An 18,396-nucleotide genomic window follows, 5' to 3' on the forward strand; every position below is an offset into this window, starting at 1 on the left:
TCCTAATACACATAGCAAGACAGACTCAACAAAAAAAGAAAGAAGATTAAGTGGGTGGGGGGAGAGAAAGGGATTACATAAAGAGGATGTTCCGTGCAGCAAAGGAGCCTCTCTGATTTCGATTTACAACATAGTGCAGCCAAAGTTTCACAGAGCACCAAATTCTGGCAACTTTGAATGTACAAGCCACGACCCTTAAGAATGCGAACCAGCTGAGCTTCTCATTTGGCTCTTACTATTCAAAGGATCTGAAGCTTTAATTAAGGAAACATGCCAGGACGTCTTTCTCTTTAAATGGGCAGCACCTGCATCAAATGAAAACGATCTGTTTGGACTGCTTGATTTCCTAACATTACAGAGGCAATTGACAGCACCCATATGGCCATTAAAAGCATCTGATGAGCAAATACACAGGAATTGCAAGATGGTCCATTCAGGGGGGGGGGGGAGAGAAGATGAAATATGATTCATTCCTTGAAAAGTAAATTGCTTATGATAGAGCCATAGAAAGAAACACTCTTTCTGAAATTTGCACTGTGGATGGACAAGATAATTAAGACTGCTGCTGTAATGGTTTTGGCCTTCAGAATATTTAGCATAAGACTATTCTGTGAAAATTACCTCAAAGGCATGCATAGATTATATTATATTTTTGAACTGAATGTCAAAAATTACATCCTTCTTCTTGTTTTCCTGTACAGGAGTTGGTGGCTGTGCCACAGCATGGTAAATTATCATTCCCAACCTCATACACCTGCAAGAAAGATGTACATAATTTAAAGAAATGTAAAGGCTTTAAAGAAAACGTGGGAGTCTTCCGAAAATCTGCATTGAAATCATGCTTGTAGAAGAAAATGTGGAAACAACTGATAGAATATATTTATTCAGACTGCATCAAGCCACAGGAAACATTCCGACTGAAGTGTAATTCTATGATTTTGATTAATACACAGAAAAGGAGGCTGCACTATAAATTTTTCTACTAATTATAAACCAATGTTATAAAATCATTAATACTGTCTGCACTCCTTGAATAATGTTGACTAGTTAGAAAGCTTGGAGTTCTTAGGATAGAATACCTACAATCAAGAAATGTGACTTTGGGCTGGATTTCATATTCTATTTTCCATGCCCCTGTCACTTCTGTGTGCTGAATTTCTCCCTCCCTGGTGCATCTTTATTTATTTAGGAGCATTTCTACCATGGCTACCAGGAAAGTTCTTCAGGCAGCTCACAATATATTTAAAACACAATAATTCTTTTACTGAATCAACTCGGCATTCCAGCTCTATATAAAACGACCCTTTTGAACACTTTTGGAATCGGACTGACATTGACGGATATTATTAGTTGATAACTTTTGTCTCTTTACACTCTAATGTACTATTATTTTCTAAGTTATAACACTTTAAACTATATATACTCTAGTGAACTTGAAGCTCATTTCTTGTTTGTATTCATTTGTTCTATTCAAGACTGTTAGTCTTACCAGAATACATACCTTATTTGACTGTGACTCACGAGTAGGATTTATTCCTAACATTGACATTTCTGGCCAGAGTTCTTGGTGCAAAAAACCCTTCTTTTCGGTGTATCTACAATTAGAACTCCAATTTATTTAATGTGGACACACCGGCTCCCTTGGCCTGAAAGTGAGATGAGCACCCCACAGTTGCCTTTGACTGGACTTAACCAACCACCTTTACCTTTACCTAACCAGAAGGTTGGTGGTTTGAGGGCAACCCTGTGGGCAGGGGTTCCTGCATTGCGGAGCTTGGGCTAGGTGACTCTCACGATCCCTTCCAACTCTACTATTCTATGATTCTATATGACTCTAACCAGGGACAGACTTTGGTAATATGGCACCTTGAGCGAGGGAAGAAAAATGGCACTCCCCTACTCAATATTTCCTATTTTCACAATAATTCCTTTTGGTATAGTTGCTTTTTTTAGTTGATCTTCTCACAAGTCTCTCTATACACTACATCATAGTTGCAGCAACTCAACCACCCGTCTGACTGGGCCTAGCTGTGAGTATGTACCCATATAAATATTTGTTGTTGTTGTTGTTGTTTGTTGTACCGTAGTAGTAGTATTTTGAGCTCCCGCGGCTTGGCACCTTGGGTGAGGAAACCACCTGCACTGCTCTAAATCTGGTGTTGCCCTAACCACCAAAACTGATGTGCCCTGTAGCCAGAAATCTCTCCCATCCCACATTCAGCCCACATGAGATGGAGGGAGCTGAGATACTACTTCACATGAAGGTTCACAATTGCCAGCAAAAACAACAACATGGACAAGGGATACCACTATGCACTGGCGGAGGAAGGTGGTGGGGGGGGGGTTGCACCGCTCTGGGTGTCATCCCTGAGCAGGGGTAACATTTGGTGCTCCACCTGCCTGCGACTCGGACTCTCATGCCTACCGCGAGCCGCTGGGGGAAGGGGGAAGTGGCTATGCTACTTTGCCGGTTCCTTCCTCTCCCCTCCCCCCTCCCCGCCTACCTCCTCCAGCTGGGAGAGCGGCTAAGCAGCTCCCCCCTTCCCCTGACAGCTGGCGGTAGGCATGGGAGTCACGGGCGGGCAGTGCGCCATTGCCCTGTGCTCCCGGCTGGAGGACGCAGGCAGGCAGGGGAGAGAATGGGAAGGAGGCAGGTGAGCGGGAAGGGGAGAGGAAGGAAGTGGCTATCCTGCGCCTGGGAGGGCACCCTCTGCGCCCCTCGGGGGCGTGCCTGCCCTGGGCGGCACAGGCATATGCTCTATCGCTGCCACTATGGTAAGAAGCTGGCAAATAACTACACACTTCTCACTTTGCAGGAACCCTTCTCATTTGGAAATGAGAGGACAGACACTTACTTAATTTATATACTTCAAATGTGGACCAATTAAGGAGTAAGGATTTAATAACACATTTATTAACAGCAGGTAGTATGGTAATAGCCAGAACATGGAAAATCTTGCAACTAATGAATATTGATCACTTGCGTAATATAGGCTGGCAAGCAGCCATAATGGAAAAGCTGTCGTAAAAATTGAAGGTGGCAAGGAGAGAAATAGCAAGGTAAATTTTACACTGTATGGTATGATTTTATGAAATATTCAAATGAAACATGTGGACAAGAAACATTTACGACATATATTGCAACATGGTGTAGAAAAGCAGGCAATACGCTTTGCTTCACTTTTATTATTCTGTGTTTACCAAGTTGATTTATTGAAGATTCCATTTTACTGGTTTACTATAATCACCTCATTATCATGTACTGTAAAATAATATGTTTAGTAGTTTACCCCCCCCTAGTGATGCATTTTTGTTAGTTATGTCATGTTTTATTATTTATGTGTGTACAGATTTGCAACAACAAAATAATAATAATAATAAATTGTTTAAAAAAGGGAACTGAGAGATCACCACAGATGTCCACTTCCAGAACGAAGAGAGCACTCGCTGAGTAGCAAGCACCTCACAACTCTCCCTTGCACTGCTTCTAGAAAAGTCTGCAGTTGTCTCATCAAAGGCTCGTGACCCTGCACTGGTTTGGCTAAAATAAGTGCCTGGCATCACAGTGGACTCCTCATTCCTCAATGGCAGTGACATCCATCAGTTAAAAGTAGCCTTTGCCTCCCCAGCTTCCCAGGTAATAACAAATACTTCACCTTGCGCTCCCAGTTTAAAGGCAAAGTGAATAGCAGGGCAGAGATGTAGACAAACACAGCAGTTTCCATATACAGTATATGATTCCTTGGCTACCCGTTGGCTATCCCTGTTGTAAATATACTCAAAGTGGCTGGACAGGAAATTGCCTGGAAGACTCATGTAAGCTACTCAGGGAAAATATAAATGTCCGGAGTAAATAAATATCATTCCTGTCTTAAAAAAAAAACACAAACAAAAAAGCCATCCTCCATCCTTTGTGCACAAAGAGCGCTGTGCAGTTCAAAAGTTTGCAAATTACACTGTAAACAATGGTTATTTGATTGACCCTGCACATTTTATTCCAAGAGACCAACTGGGCTGTGATGTTTTGATCTGTTTCCAGAAAGGAATTCTAACAGATTGCAGCATGATCCTCCTTTCCTAATAATTTATCAACATACCATACGGTGACAAAAGCCAAAATCTCTAACCTAATTTACATTTTTTTAAAAAAACACCTTTTTGTAGGTCATCCAAAAACCTGATGAGATCCAAGGTGGCAGCTCTTGCCTGTCTGTTTCCCATCAGAGACAGGGTGATAGGAAGAAAGGGGAAGAAGACCCTTATTTCTCTTCTGTCAGTGGCAGCTGGGGGTTGGGGTTGGTGGTGAATGCATAGAAAGCAGAGGCCTGCTTTTTACACAAGGTTGTGCTCTGCAGTTCTGCTCACAGCCTCTGCTAAGCAAGTTGGAAAACTTAGACTTTCTCAACTGACCCTTCAGTGCTCGCAGCAATCTCTGTAGCCCTGCAGCAGCAGCAACAACAACAACAACAACATACTAGCTGTTGGTCATGGGAATTTTCAGGTGGAATTTCAGTACAAAATTTTCTGTACACAAATTACAATCCTTTCCATTTCCTTTGTTTGAAATATTAAAGCAAGCAGTAGTGTTCCTCGGCTCATGAAAGGATGAAAATATCCTAATAGAAAACAGATGGTTTATTGATCAGAACAGGTTCCCATGTTGTCCCCTTGGCCCAGCATATAAGGGACATTTTAGTACGGAAGACGTAATCTGCAAACAAGAAGACAGTTGAACCAAGATACCTGGTGGTTCAAGTCCTCACCTGGTGGCCCATACCTGGTGGTTCAAGCCCTCACCTGGGACTTTTTTTGGTCTTAGTTTAGGAATCAAAGTCTCTGTTTCTTGGGTTGATGCCAGTTGTCATTCCAGTAAAGACTCAAGTTCTTTAAATACAGTTCCATTTCTCTCTACAAACCTCAGTGAAACATTATTTCCAAGATTCTGCAGATATTTGCACATCTTTCAGAATTCTCTCCTTCCTTCCATAGAATAGTAACCCTCCCATAAATGTATCTCCTCTTTTTTACTGATAAACTTAGATCTTCCCATAACGTGTTTTTTTAATTATTTCCACAGATAATTTCTTTTTGAGCTCACTGTTTACAATTCCCTCTCCCTGCCAATCCATGTCCATATATATTTGCATTTGATGAAGTAGTGTGTGGTCTGCAAATGCTTATGCCATAATGAATGAGTTAGTCTTTAAGGTGCCAGCAAATTTTGTTATTTTAAATTGCTTTCGTGTGTGTGTGTGTGTGTGTGTGTGTGTGTGTGTGTGTGTGTTTAATCAATTCCTCAAGGGTTCCTGTTGCTTTTAATCATTATGAAAGTCTCAGGTATTTGTGCAATTTCCTCTTACCTATCCTACATTCGAAATCAAACCACCCATGGATCTGGCTTCCTAAAGTCTTAACTGATGCTGTCTTAACCACTAAGCTAAGGTGTCAGTGCAGCAAGAATCTTATGATATAAATCATTCAATTTAGAATTTTCAAAATACACTGATAACACTAGATACACTCTGTGCCTCCCATAATTTTCTTTCTACCGTCTCACTTAGGGTTCTCTATGCATCAATGGGGACCCAGGTGGCGCTGTGGGTTAAACCACTGAGCCTAGGGCTTGCTGATCAGAAGGTCGGCGGTTCAAATCCCTGTGACGGGGTGAGCTCCCGTTGCTTGGTCCCAGCTCCTGCCAACCTAGCAGTTTGAAAGCACGTCAAAAAGCAAGTAGATAAATAGGTACCGCTACAGCGGGAAGGTAAACGGCGTTTCCATGTGCTGCTCTGGTTTGCTAGAAGCGGCTTTGTCATGCTGGCCACATGACCTGGAAGCTATACGCCGGCTCCCTCGGCCAATAATGCGAGATGAGCGTGCAACCCCAGAGTCGGTCACGACTGGACCTAATGGTCAGGGGTCCCTTTACCTTTACCTATGCATCAATTTACCTCTTTTCTTCTACACTGCATATATATGGAAGAGGCACTATCCTGCAATTATTAGCTAACCCTGGGAAATACATAAGGTCAGCGTCCCAGGGCCCCTTGCAACTGCATGCAGAGAGGAGCTTCATCAGGCCTTGCTCAAGTGTGGTCATGACCAGGGCAGTCTCGAGTAGGTTGGGCGCCCTGGCACTGAGCGGCGGAGATCGCTCCGGCCCCCCCACCCTCGCAGGGCACAGCACGGCTTCCACACGGCTTTGCCGCGCAGCGCCCCGCCTACCGGCCAGGCGCCCTGGCGCACCGCACCACTGGGACTCTACCTAGAGCCGGCCCTAGTCATGACCCTAAGGGCTGCACCACTCACTCCTTTTGCATTGGGGAAGCCACCACTGCCTTTGAACAGAGCCTTCCCCCTGGGCCTCTAGCACTCCCCGGCTTACAAGCACTACATCTGCTCTAGCAGCAACCCAGTACTGACCCAAACCTCTTGATTGTCTTTTTCAGATGTGGCACCCAAGGAAATATGGATCTGTGGACATAGCATCATCCACTGCCTGGTGGGGTGCACCTGTCGGTCACTGGGAACAAACTCTGGTTGCAGGATCTGGCAAAGGGCCGAAGGGGTGGCTGCACATTGCACATCTGAGTCGTTTGGTGGTGACACAGCAAAATGTGTGTGGGGGTGGTGCTCGGGGGCATTGGGTTGGATCTTTAGCTAAAAAAATCCATGTATGAAAAAGTAAGAAAACTTCACTTACCAGAATTGTAAGCCCCTCTCTCTGAATAACCCCAAATTGTTTCAGGTGAATTCAGCTGAAATGCCCTCCAAAATTCAATCAAAATCTGAGAGTGAAGCAGAAGGAAACCAACCCTATTGAAGATTATGCTTCACTTGCAGTGAACTTGGTTTATCATGGTTATTATCTAGGACAAAAAATTATTCCCAGACCTCTGAGCTGATAACATAGACAGAAATCCCTTCTGTCGTAAAACTGTCTCCACTTATGGTCTGTACAGTGTTGTTGACATCTGATAATCTGGTATCCCATTTATAATGACTATTGTGTTTAGAAAATATTAATACTGTATGATTTCTAGTTCAGTGCCTGAGCAAGAAATATGTTGCACATCAAACAGTCAGCACCGATGCGACAATAATAGACTCATTTACAAGACGCATCAACAAATAGTTCTTAAAGCTAGTGCAAATGTATTCCTAAAAGCATCAGTGTTGGAAATGGAACATAGAGAGTCTGCTATTCCCCAAAGTTAAAACTTCTTCTAAAAAAATATTTTCTGCATGCATCCCCTTTCTAAAACATAAAAGATTCAAATGCTGGGTGTAAGAAATATGCACAAGATTTACAAGTGGAGCAGACTGATTTTCCCCACTCTTGGACCAGGCTGATTTACACAGGCTTAACTGGGTAAGTGGCTGACTTCACAGTTTAAAATCTTACACATCACCTTTTTTTTTTAATTGAATGACAGAAAAATACATAATTATATCCATTATGAAGGAAATCAGACCCTGAAGCTGAGGCTCCAATACTTTGGCCACCTCATGAGAAGAGAAGACTCCCTGGAAAAGACCCTGATGTTGGGAAAGATTGAGGGCACTAGGAGAAGGGGACGACAGAGGACGAGATGGTTGGACAGTGTTCTTGAAGCTACCAACATGAGGCTGACCAAACTGCAAGAGGCAGTGGAAGACAGTGGAGAAGCAAGTGTTTTATCTGGAGATATTGCCATTGAGCATTTGTAGGTAATCTATATTTGTCTCTTAAGAAGAAATATGTATAAAATTCATCCTCTTCGTTTATCAACTGGTCAAACGTTAATATACCCAAATTCATCCACCTCTTCCATACAACCATTTCTTTCCCGATTTTAAAAGACGGGTTTTCCCACTAAGTCATTTTGTCATGGGAGAAAAAGTCAAATTTATATTTTTTTGACATTTGGTGCCACATCATTGAAACTGATGTTATTGTTTCAATAGCATCTTTAGTATTAATGTATTTAGACCCAAGTGCTACCTAGGAATATTCCAAAGTAGCCCAATTTGGACAGTTGTTTTCAATTGTGGGTCTCCAGAATTGTGTACCTGACAGTAAATATGCTTGGTGATACAATTCTAAGTCTGAGATCCCAAATCCTCCTTCCTAGATATTATTGGAACTGAAGAGCCCCAAAGGCTCTTTTTAAAACAAAGATTAAATTTTGTGAAAGTATTTGCTTGTCGTGTGAATTGGAATTTCTCCTAAAATATAAACTACTCTGGGTATTGTGTTCATTTTAAGAGCATTGATTTCCCCCCACAGGGTCAGGTTCAATGACTCCCATCTGTCAATATTGATTGCTATCTCATGACATATTTTGCTGGTGTTTAATGATGCTAATTTAGGTAAATCTCATTGTATTAATATGCCTAGATATTTGATGTTATCTATGCGAATGTGAAATTGGTATTGTTTAAACAGTTAAACCAAGAAGTTATTCCCTATTAACATCAAACCGATTTGAACCATCTTACAAAATTGGGAGATGATATATAATGAACCGGGGAAAAAATGTTTAAAATGACATTTGTAAAAAAAACAAAAAACCTGAAGCATTTTTCTTAGGGATCATAGGACAAGACCTGCCAAGGGAAACAAAGAACTGTGTCTTGTTAGCACAAGGATGGAAGAATGAGGAAGTCCCAACGAAAGAACAATGGCAAGAAATGGCTATGCGGAATTTGCAAAGTTAACATACAAACTACGAGAGAAGGACAACCGTGACTTCAAGGAAGAATGGGAACTTTTTACAAACTATTTCAAAAGACAACAAAAGGACTTGGACTCCTTGGCAGGTTTTGAATAAACATCCACAATTTATTAGTAGAACATAGGATAGATAAGGCAATGATATGTACAACTTTATAGCATGCAAAGAATAGCATGTGTAAACAAATCAGAGGGGGGGAGCTGAGGGAAGTCTCTGGAGGGTGGGGGAGGGAGGGAGGGGAGGGCATAGAAAGGGGGGAAATGTAATTGGTTATATTGATTATGTGTTTTGTTAAATTTGTTCAATAAAAATATTTTTTTTAAAAAAAAAACAGTAGTGTCCCAATCAAGGAAAGTAATACCGTAGTAACACCCTATTCTGCCTTGGTCAGACCACATCTGGAATACTGCATCCAGTTTTGGATGCCACAATTTAGGCTCGAAGGTGTGCAGAGGAATAGGAACCAGGGTCTAGAAACCCAGCCTTATGGGGAACACTTGAAGGAGTTGGATATGTTTAGCCTGGAAAAGACGAGACTGAGAGGAGATATGATTATAGCCATCTTCAAATATCTCAAGGGCTGTCATGTAGAAGTGGAGCAAGCTTCTTTTCTACTTCTCCAGAGGTTAGGACTCAAACCGACGGATTCAAATTAGAGGAAGGCAGATTCTGACGAAACATTAGGAGGAACCTTCTGACAGTAAAATCTGGACTCTCCTTCATTGGTGTTTTTAAAGCAGTGGTTGGATGGCCACCTGTCATGGCTGCTTTAGTTGTGATTCTTGCATTGCGGGGGGTTTGACTAGATGAGTTTTGGGGTCACCTCCCACTCTACAATTCTATGATCTCCTTAAGGTTATAGCTAACCTTAGGGTGAGATAAACTAACAGGTGAGCACCCTTAGTCACCTCTGAAAGTGGAGAGTGTTTCTGGGGGCCAGCTACTCTGGGTTATGGGGCCCTTAACCTGGACATGGAACACCATGGCTCTAGCTGTTGTAGGACTAAAACACCCATTGTCCTGGCACATGGCTCATGCTTGCCAGTTCTGAGGGGTGTTGAAAATCAACAGCATGTGGAGGGCTACAAGTTCCTGCCTCACATGGTATAACATATAAGCTCTAAGCAACACACCCAATAATAGTAAGGGATGCTTTGCCAGTTTGGAATATCTTGCTTGTTGATGTCTGAAACAGCGGGATTGATTTATTGTTATTGTTTAAAGGAGGGAAGTTTTTGTTTTCTGATGACACAAAAGGACAGGAAATGTAGCAAATATCTTCCAAGCAAATAAAAGATGTGTGTCCTATGATTTAAAGAACTTCAAGACCAAACAGAAAGGCACCTGGAGGAATGGGACATGCAAAGGTACAAGAGGAAGACAGCTGAAGAGAAACAAAAAGAAAGGGAAAAAAATGTAACAGAACAAGGACACCCAGAGGCACAATCTGATCCAAATTATTGTGGGCATCACAGCAGAATGAAATATCCAATCTGACTTCCCCTTACATACACTTGAAACAAATATCCCATCATTTGTGCCTCTTGAAGTTTTGTGGTATGGATGTGCATAACTATGCAAAATAAACACTGATGAGAGAGACAGAGGTGAGCAGAGACTCCAAAATGAAAGACTTAAGCAGCAATCATAGCAGCAGGCTCCATAGGTCAGGATCCAGCAGATCTCTGGCTGAGCTGGGAGGTTAACTTCCTCCTCCTTGGCTCAGTACATATATCTCCCCTGGCTCAGTGGGCTGAGCCAAGCTGGTGTAAGTCCTGAAAGAAAATGGTGTGGCAGAGGCAGGGCAGGGTGGCTTAGGTTATATATTAAGCCAGTTTGGCTCAGCCACATGACCTGGCAACCTGGCCAAAGTGAAACTGGCAAAAAGGGTGGCATCACTCAAACACTACTTTAAAGGCTTAGACCAGCTCAGGCAGCAGTAGCCCCACTGCTGAATGGCGTTTGGGTGTGCTGCTGCTTTATGCCAGCTCGCCTGGCACTGTCCTCCTTTATGTGGGCTTCTTGTGCATAGGTTCGTTTCCTAAGGGTAGTGTTCTGCTGGTGCAACAGGACTTCAGTTTCCTCTTCTCCCCCTGTAACCCATTCAAATTTAGCTCCCGAGGCAGTGCTACTCCATGCACAACACAGAAGTCCCTTGTGCCAGCAGAGCTGCCCAAAGTGTGGCCAAGAGGAATGCTGTCTGGACTAGAAGTACAAAGTGGAGGTACACCATCACACACAACCACAAAGCCCAATAAGGATTGTGAAAGAGTTTGGATTTCAACTCTGATTTCAACTCATTATAGGCCAATGAGGTTGTTTTTTTAAATAAAGAATAACATGAAACATTGCAAACAACCAATAAGGGCCTTTATGGGAGCTGCTTAAGCCCTTCCCTGGCCAAGCCATCACATGTTTAGAGAACACATGCACTATGTTCACAGTGATGTGCTGCTCTCTTGCTGGGCTCCCCAACATCCACACATCCAGTCATATACATGAAAGAGCACCCTGGGTACACAAAGCTGAATACATACGGGAGCTTTCACACAGCTGGGAACCACAATGGTGCAGGATTTCTGATTATATTCATGTAAAGCTAATAATGCTTTCCAGGTGTCCTCACCAGCTGCCTGTTTCTGAAGCATGTCACCTGCCGGTGCCCTTTTTTTCCTGCCGTTTCAGCTGCCCAGTAAATATTAATTATATCCCAAAGGCATCATAGACACTATGTCAGGTTTTTATAAAAATGTATTCATCATTCCCCGCCATCAATGTACTGGGACCAGCCCGTTTCTTCTCCAGCTCACTCAGAAGCTTCACTCCTCCCTTGAGAAGAGGAGCTTTTCAAACCTCAGTTCAAATTCTAAATGCTGCGTTAAGTTGCGTGTTCAGTCCCAGAGACCTCCCCGCTAAATAAACACACATTTGATTCAAATTTTAGTTTTGGTTTTTGGCAGAACTTAGGCCACAACTTTATTGGTTACAGAAAAGTGAGTGGTTGCATAGGCTCTGGTTCGACTAGCTCCCTGCACCCTTGCAGGTAGCGCTGACCCAGAGCTCCATCATAGGTCAGCCAAGGGTGAACACCTGAGATAGGTGAAAAGCCCGGGAACAGACTCTGTTCACCCCCAGATACTCCCCTGGACTCCGGCACAGGCACAACCTCCTCTTGGGGGTTGACCAAACCAAGTTGAGTCCCTGATTCCTTTAACAGAATACCCTTCACATAGGGATAGCGAGACCGTTCTCCCACCCCTATTACCTGAACCAGAGCCTATCCACAACCTTACAAGTTGTGACAATTTGCTACGCGGCAGGTGAAACCCAAATGGCAACAGCCAATCAGCCAAGAGGGGGGAATTCCTGCCCTGCCCCTGTCCCAACGATAGACGGCATAGCAAGGTCAATCGCAAAATGCCCTAAAAGTAGGGAGAGGTGAGCAGGTGTTCTGATGGCACGCATTGAAAGAGGAAGCTCTGGCTCATGTGCATAGGTATATAATATAGGTCCCTCAATCTGTCTAGACTGCACCCATTGGCCAGATTAAACGAGCAATGAGGGACCTACCAATCAGGTGTTGTGGCTATTCAATAGACCCACCCACAACCAGGAGGTCAGTCTCCAGGTCTCACCGGAGCACGTGCCCTCTTTTAGGGAGGACACGCTTTACAAGGAGGCCTGTCACTTAAATGGGTTGCAACTACGTAGGCCAGAATAAGTGGGGGGAGTGCCTGCCCAGAAGGGTGCACCAATGCTGGGAGCACACTTCATATATTAATAAATGTTGTGCTTTAGTGAAATGTTAAAGAGCATTGCCAGCACTCCACGCATCAGCATTGCTCCCCACCTGCTAGAGGCGGTAGACAATTTTGTCTCCCTGGGCTCCATCATAACCACAACCTTTCCATTGATGCTGAGCCAGACAAGGGCCGGCCCTACGGCCAGGCTGTGTGGCGCAGGGCTCTATCCCAACTTTACTCAACCTCTGCTGTTGTTTAAAACTAGCATTTTCTTCTCATTATCATTCCATCCCTGCTTTACTCAAACCTTCACACTTGTTCAAATGTTAAATATGAATGGGACAGGAAAGAGTTTGTGGCTTTGAGAATGGGGGAAGGGATTTAATAAGAATACTTGACATTCTCATTGGGAGAACTGTACCCTGGCCTGGACCAGCCATGGACCAGCTCCCCCTGATTAGATGGTGTGCTGGCAAACAGGAAGCCCAAGGCTTCTACAATGCCATGTCCAAAATACTCTCTAAGCAAAATTTATTTGCAAAGCACCTGTGAATATGGTGAGAACTGCACCTTGGAAATGAGGCTGGATTTTAAGTGCCACCCATGCCTTTCTCTTAGGAAAGGACAACATCTCAACCAAGGTGCAATAATTGGGCTAAGGAACTAGGGAATTCTAGAGGAAGGTATAAAATGCCCAAAACTGTAGAGCTGCCAATGGATTTTTTAAAAATATTCAAAATGCCTTAGAATTGCATTGCTCAAGGATCACAGCATTAACTGACAAATATTTATTTAACAAATATAAGGTAATTAGTAAGACTTTGCAGAACTGTTTCACATAACAACTGCCTATGTTTTCACACTGTACAAGGCAACGACATGTGAAAATTTCACAGGGTATGAGGAAATGACACACAGAAATTACTTTTTCACACCTGGGCAGGAAAGAAATCTGTACTGTATATCTTCCAAAGGTAACCTCTGCTTTTGTTTTTCTCCACAGCTGTACAGTATAATTCTCTTGGTGTCACTAGAAATGTTCCCATTGTTCCCCATATAACTGATGTACATGCATATCTTCATTAGCGCTGAAAGGAAAAACTGATTACCTATTTCAGAGATGCTTCTGCTATTGAAAGCTAGAGTGTCTCAACAAACACATGATAATTACCTGGCAGCTCCTTACATAAACAAAGTAACAAGACATGACCTGGGAATGGACAGAGTGCCCCCAGCAGTAGCTGGCCAGACTAGTAAAGCAGGAAGTTGGTGGTCATCCTTGTGGCTTGTCCCCAGCATCTGTGAAGCAAAGGTTTGTCGTCCCCAGAGATGGCCTACCCATGAGGCAGACAGAAGCCGCTGTCTTGGGTTGTGGGATCTCATGGGCTCCCCACCCACCCCTGCCACCACACAACCCCTGTCAGCAAACCTTTGGCCACCTTCTTGTTTCACCTCTGAAGCATGTTTCCTAAGAGAAGTAAACTAGCCATCCGGATGCATGCTCATCCATGGAGAAGGTCACACTGTGGCATCCCAAGGGTTGGGAAGGGTACTCAATGTGTGAGAAAACCTCGCAATATCCTAGTAGCACGAAGCAGCAGCAGGAGTCAGTAAAACTTCTGTGTGTGATCAACATAGCAGCTAGGCTTGATAATCCATATTGTCCAAGAATGCCTACATCTGCCACACCACTACCCTATCCTAAAAGGGGAGTTGTTTGCAACTAGTCAGCAGTTAGTCTAGACCAATAACTCCAGCGCTGTCTTCTTTAGGAATGAGCAAACCCTTGCCTCTTTCAAGGCAGTAGAGACCCACCCCCATGCATAAGGAAGCATTAACCATACTCTTGACCCAGCCAATCAAACCCCCTCTGCTAGATTTAATAAGCCAAGAGGGACAGGGGTAAAGAGTGTACTTGGTTTGACATAGAACAACAGGCTTGTCCACATAGTCAGGCTGTATAAACTGAGTGGTCCATCAACACATTTTGGTAGGGAGTGCAATAAATATGGAATCGAGGTCTCTTCAAAGCTGAATGACTTTATCCTTGAAATGTACAACTGGTTGGTCAAATCAGGTCTTTGAGGGCTCCAGAGAGTATTTCTCCTCTGTTGGATTAACAACCTCTGGACCCACCAGAAAAAGCTCCATCAGGCAGTTGCTTGAGAATGAAATGCAGGCTATGAAGTTCACAGTCTTCACTGCCTGCACTGCCACACAGTAGACACAATCCTATGCACCAACCTGTGTTTTGTCCACTCCAGAGAGAGACTTGTGGTTTTCCTCTACTCTGTATGGCTTGCTTCATAGCCCATAGGTTCATGAGCATATTTGGAGTGATACTGTCAACCACCCACCTCATCTCACTGACTGGGGCTGGTTGACTTTCTCCACTAGAAAATTCCCTAGAGCAATCCAAAATCTGTCAGATTTCATTAGTCTCTGGTGGCAGACCCATCCAGCTGCCTTGCCGGGGGAGGGGTGGGATTGTCACAAACAATCCCAGCGTTACCAAATGGTGGGCAGACCATGACAATATGGTGCACTCCAACTCCAATGCCCCCCTTCAGAACACCCCTCACATCACTTGTGTCTGCCCTGTTCAGTGTGTTGGACTGATGGCTCTTTGAGATAGTCCTTTTGTTGGCATGGAGTTTAGAAAGTAAAGCAAGTTCAAAAAGTTTGGGAACCAAAGTTTGAGAATCTTCTTTCCAAAAAGAAGTAATACTGGGACAATGGCCCACAGGTTCTTGGAGTCTAGTATAATGCAGGTTAATAGTTGTATAACATCAGCGAAAACAAGGCAACAGAGGAGATAAAAGTGTTACATTATTGGATAATCCATGCATCATCTGTAATGACCAGTAATAATTTCATAGGAAAGCAGAGCACTCAGACTGAGAGTCAAAGTACAGACATACTGTACAGTATGTGTTTCAGTAGGGGGAAACCAGGAAAGCTTAGAAAGATTACAGAATGCAGTGCCAAGTGTAGCAATCAGTTAAAACAGTAAATGTGAAATGAAATGAAAATTGCAGCAGAGGTTAAGATAAATAATAAACCATGTTTTCAAGTACACAAGAAATGAGAGGACATTGAAGGAGACAGTGGGATTTCAAAGAGATAGCCTGGATAATTTACTAACCGAAGAGGCAGACATTGCTAAAATGCAATCAAATGAATTCTTTTTCTCTGTGTTCACACAGAAGACTGGGGAACAGATGTCAGCAACAGACATAAATTTCCCAGGAGAGCCAGTAAAAACATATCCAAGGCAGATAGATTCATGCTAGAACAGGTGATCAAAAAATTAGAACATCTGAAAACTAGCAGAGCTTCAGAGCTGGGGGGGGGCGGGGTGGGGGGGAGGAATATGCAGATCCTCTCAGGAATTCACAAAGAAAAGGCTACAAATGGCAGGGGAAACAATTCCACAGAGATTTAGAACCCTTTGAGGAATGCAGAGGGGGTCCAAGCTGAGGAACTATTCCCAGATGGTGGGCCTGGCCATTCTCATAGGTTGACAAAGCTTTGCAGCTTTGCCAAATACCCAGCAGCAACATATAGGGCTGAGATTGAGAACCAGCCATGCAGTAAGATAAATTATGGGGGCTGGGTCCCCTTTGACAAAAGTTTGCAAAATGATGGCAGGTTCTTCAACAAAAGCCTGAATCAAAAATGTGGGCCTGTTCCTACACTTCAGTAGTCTGCCTTTAGAATTCTGCCAGTGCCTCAATGAGTCTCTGGAATGTGGAGATGAGCCGGTTGATTGATATGATCCTAAAATCATAGAATGGTAGAGTCTGAAGTGGCCCCAAGGGTCATCTAGTCCAACCCCCTGCAATGCAAGAATCTCAACCAGATCATACCTGGCAGATGGTCACCCAGCCTCTGCCAAGGAAGGAAAGTCCACCACCTCTTGTGGGAGTCTGTTCTGTTGTCTATATGGTTTCTGGTACAGACCATATAGCTTTCTGGTTTACTGGGATGTTGAAGCGAAGAGTGAACACAGCTTAGGGCTCGCCTTCTGCCTGGTGAAAATGTTGATTGTTTTATACTTACTGTTGTAACCCACTCTCTGGTATAAGGCTGATATATGTTTTATAAGTTAATAAACAGCCTTGACAAGGTCCTCTCTCATCAGGAAGGGTCATGGTTGGTGGAGAAAAGCACCCCAAACAAAAATGCCTCAGGGGCGTAGCCAGGATCAAAACTAGGGGGGGGCAAGCCATGGTCATTCAGGGGCGGGGCCAAGGCACAGAAGGGGAGGGGCCACAAAGTGGGCGGGGCTAAAGAGCCAACGGGCCTGATGACATCGTGGCGGTGGCAGCAGCGGCCACCTTGTGCTTCTGGGGCTGGTAGCGTTGGCGGCTACCCTGCTTGGCTGGAGAGGACGGGAGGGTCGGGCAGGTGAGAGGGGGTGGCAGGGCGGGCGAGGGCGAGGCAAGACACGGCCGTAGCCACGACGGCTCCGAGGCGTTGCTGCATATCAGCATAATATTTCAACCATGGTTCAAGCCCCACCTTAGGAAAAAATCCTGCATTGCAGGGGGTTGGACTAGATGACCCTTGTGGTCCCTTCCGACTACAATTCTATGATTCTATTGATATATTACCATAGCATATGCATCATTCTGCTTTCTTGAATTGTCCTACTCCTAGGCATAGCATCCAACTCCTAGAGGCCTAGGTGCCCCCCCCCCCAATTACTGGTAAATACCGTATTTGAAAGAGTCATCCCCCCATGTTGATGGGCTTTCTATGTGGGGCTTATCTGCCCCCCCCCCGTATTTTATTAAGGATGGAAGAGGGAGGGAAGGAAGGAAGAAATAGAGAGAGAGATAACTCATATTTGTGGGTGTCTCTGGATGACGCTGTGATGCTGGAACTCTGCAGCAAGAGGACAGGAGGGTCGGGCAGGCGAGAGGGGGTGGAAGGGCGGGCGAGGGCGGGGCAAGGCATGGCCGCAGCCACGACGGCTCCGAGGCGTTGCTGCATATCAGCATAATATTTCAACCATGGTTCAAGCCCCACCTTAGGAAAAAAATCCTGCATTGCAGCGGGTTGGACTAGATGACCCTTGTGGTCCCTTCCGACTACAATTCTACGATTCTATTGATATATTACCATACCATATGCATCGTTCTGCTTTCTTGAATTGCCCTACTCCTAGGCATAGCAGCCAACTCCTAGAGGCCTAGGTGCCCCTCTCCCCCCCCCCAATTACTGGTAAATACCGTATTTGAAAGAGTCATCCCCCCATGTTGATGGGCTTTCTATGTGGGGCTTATCTGCCCCCCCCCGTATTTTATTAAAGATGGAAGAGGGAGGGAAGGAAGAAATAGAGAGAGGGATAACTCATATTTGTGGGTGCCTCTGGGTGACGCTGGGATGCTGGAACTCTGCATGTACAGGAGCCTTGTAAGCAGCTTTCTCTCTGCTTGATTTACAGCAGGCACGTCCAACAGGTAGATTGTGATCTACCAGTAGATCACTGGATGTCTGTGGTAGATCACTGGTAGGTCACTGGCACCCCTAAAAAAAGCTCACCCAAAATTTTCCTCCTCCCTCAAAAAAGTTGAACTATGACCTGAAGCCCTAAACAAAAATGGACCTCCCTCCCTCCTAAAAGAAGCTCAACAAGTTTGACCTAAACCCCAAAAAACAGGGCTTCCCTTCCTTAAAAAAAACTCAACAGCTTTGACCTGAACCCCCCAAAAGGGGGTAGATCACCCCCAGTTTTAAACTCTGAGTAGATCAGAGTCTCTTGGGAGGTGGCCACCCCTGATTTACAGTATACAGATGCAGGAGGAGGGGCAGATTGGAACACCAATGCTTTTTATAAACATCACTGTGTCTGTCAAAGCTACAGCCCCCCCCTTTCTTATTCACTTCTTTTTAGCCTTGCAGAGCCACCTTAGTCAAATTGAATCCCCTGA

Source organism: Zootoca vivipara, chromosome 4 (assembly GCF_963506605.1).
Source record: "Zootoca vivipara chromosome 4, rZooViv1.1, whole genome shotgun sequence".
In the NCBI taxonomy this organism is placed as follows: domain Eukaryota; kingdom Metazoa; phylum Chordata; class Lepidosauria; order Squamata; family Lacertidae; genus Zootoca; species Zootoca vivipara.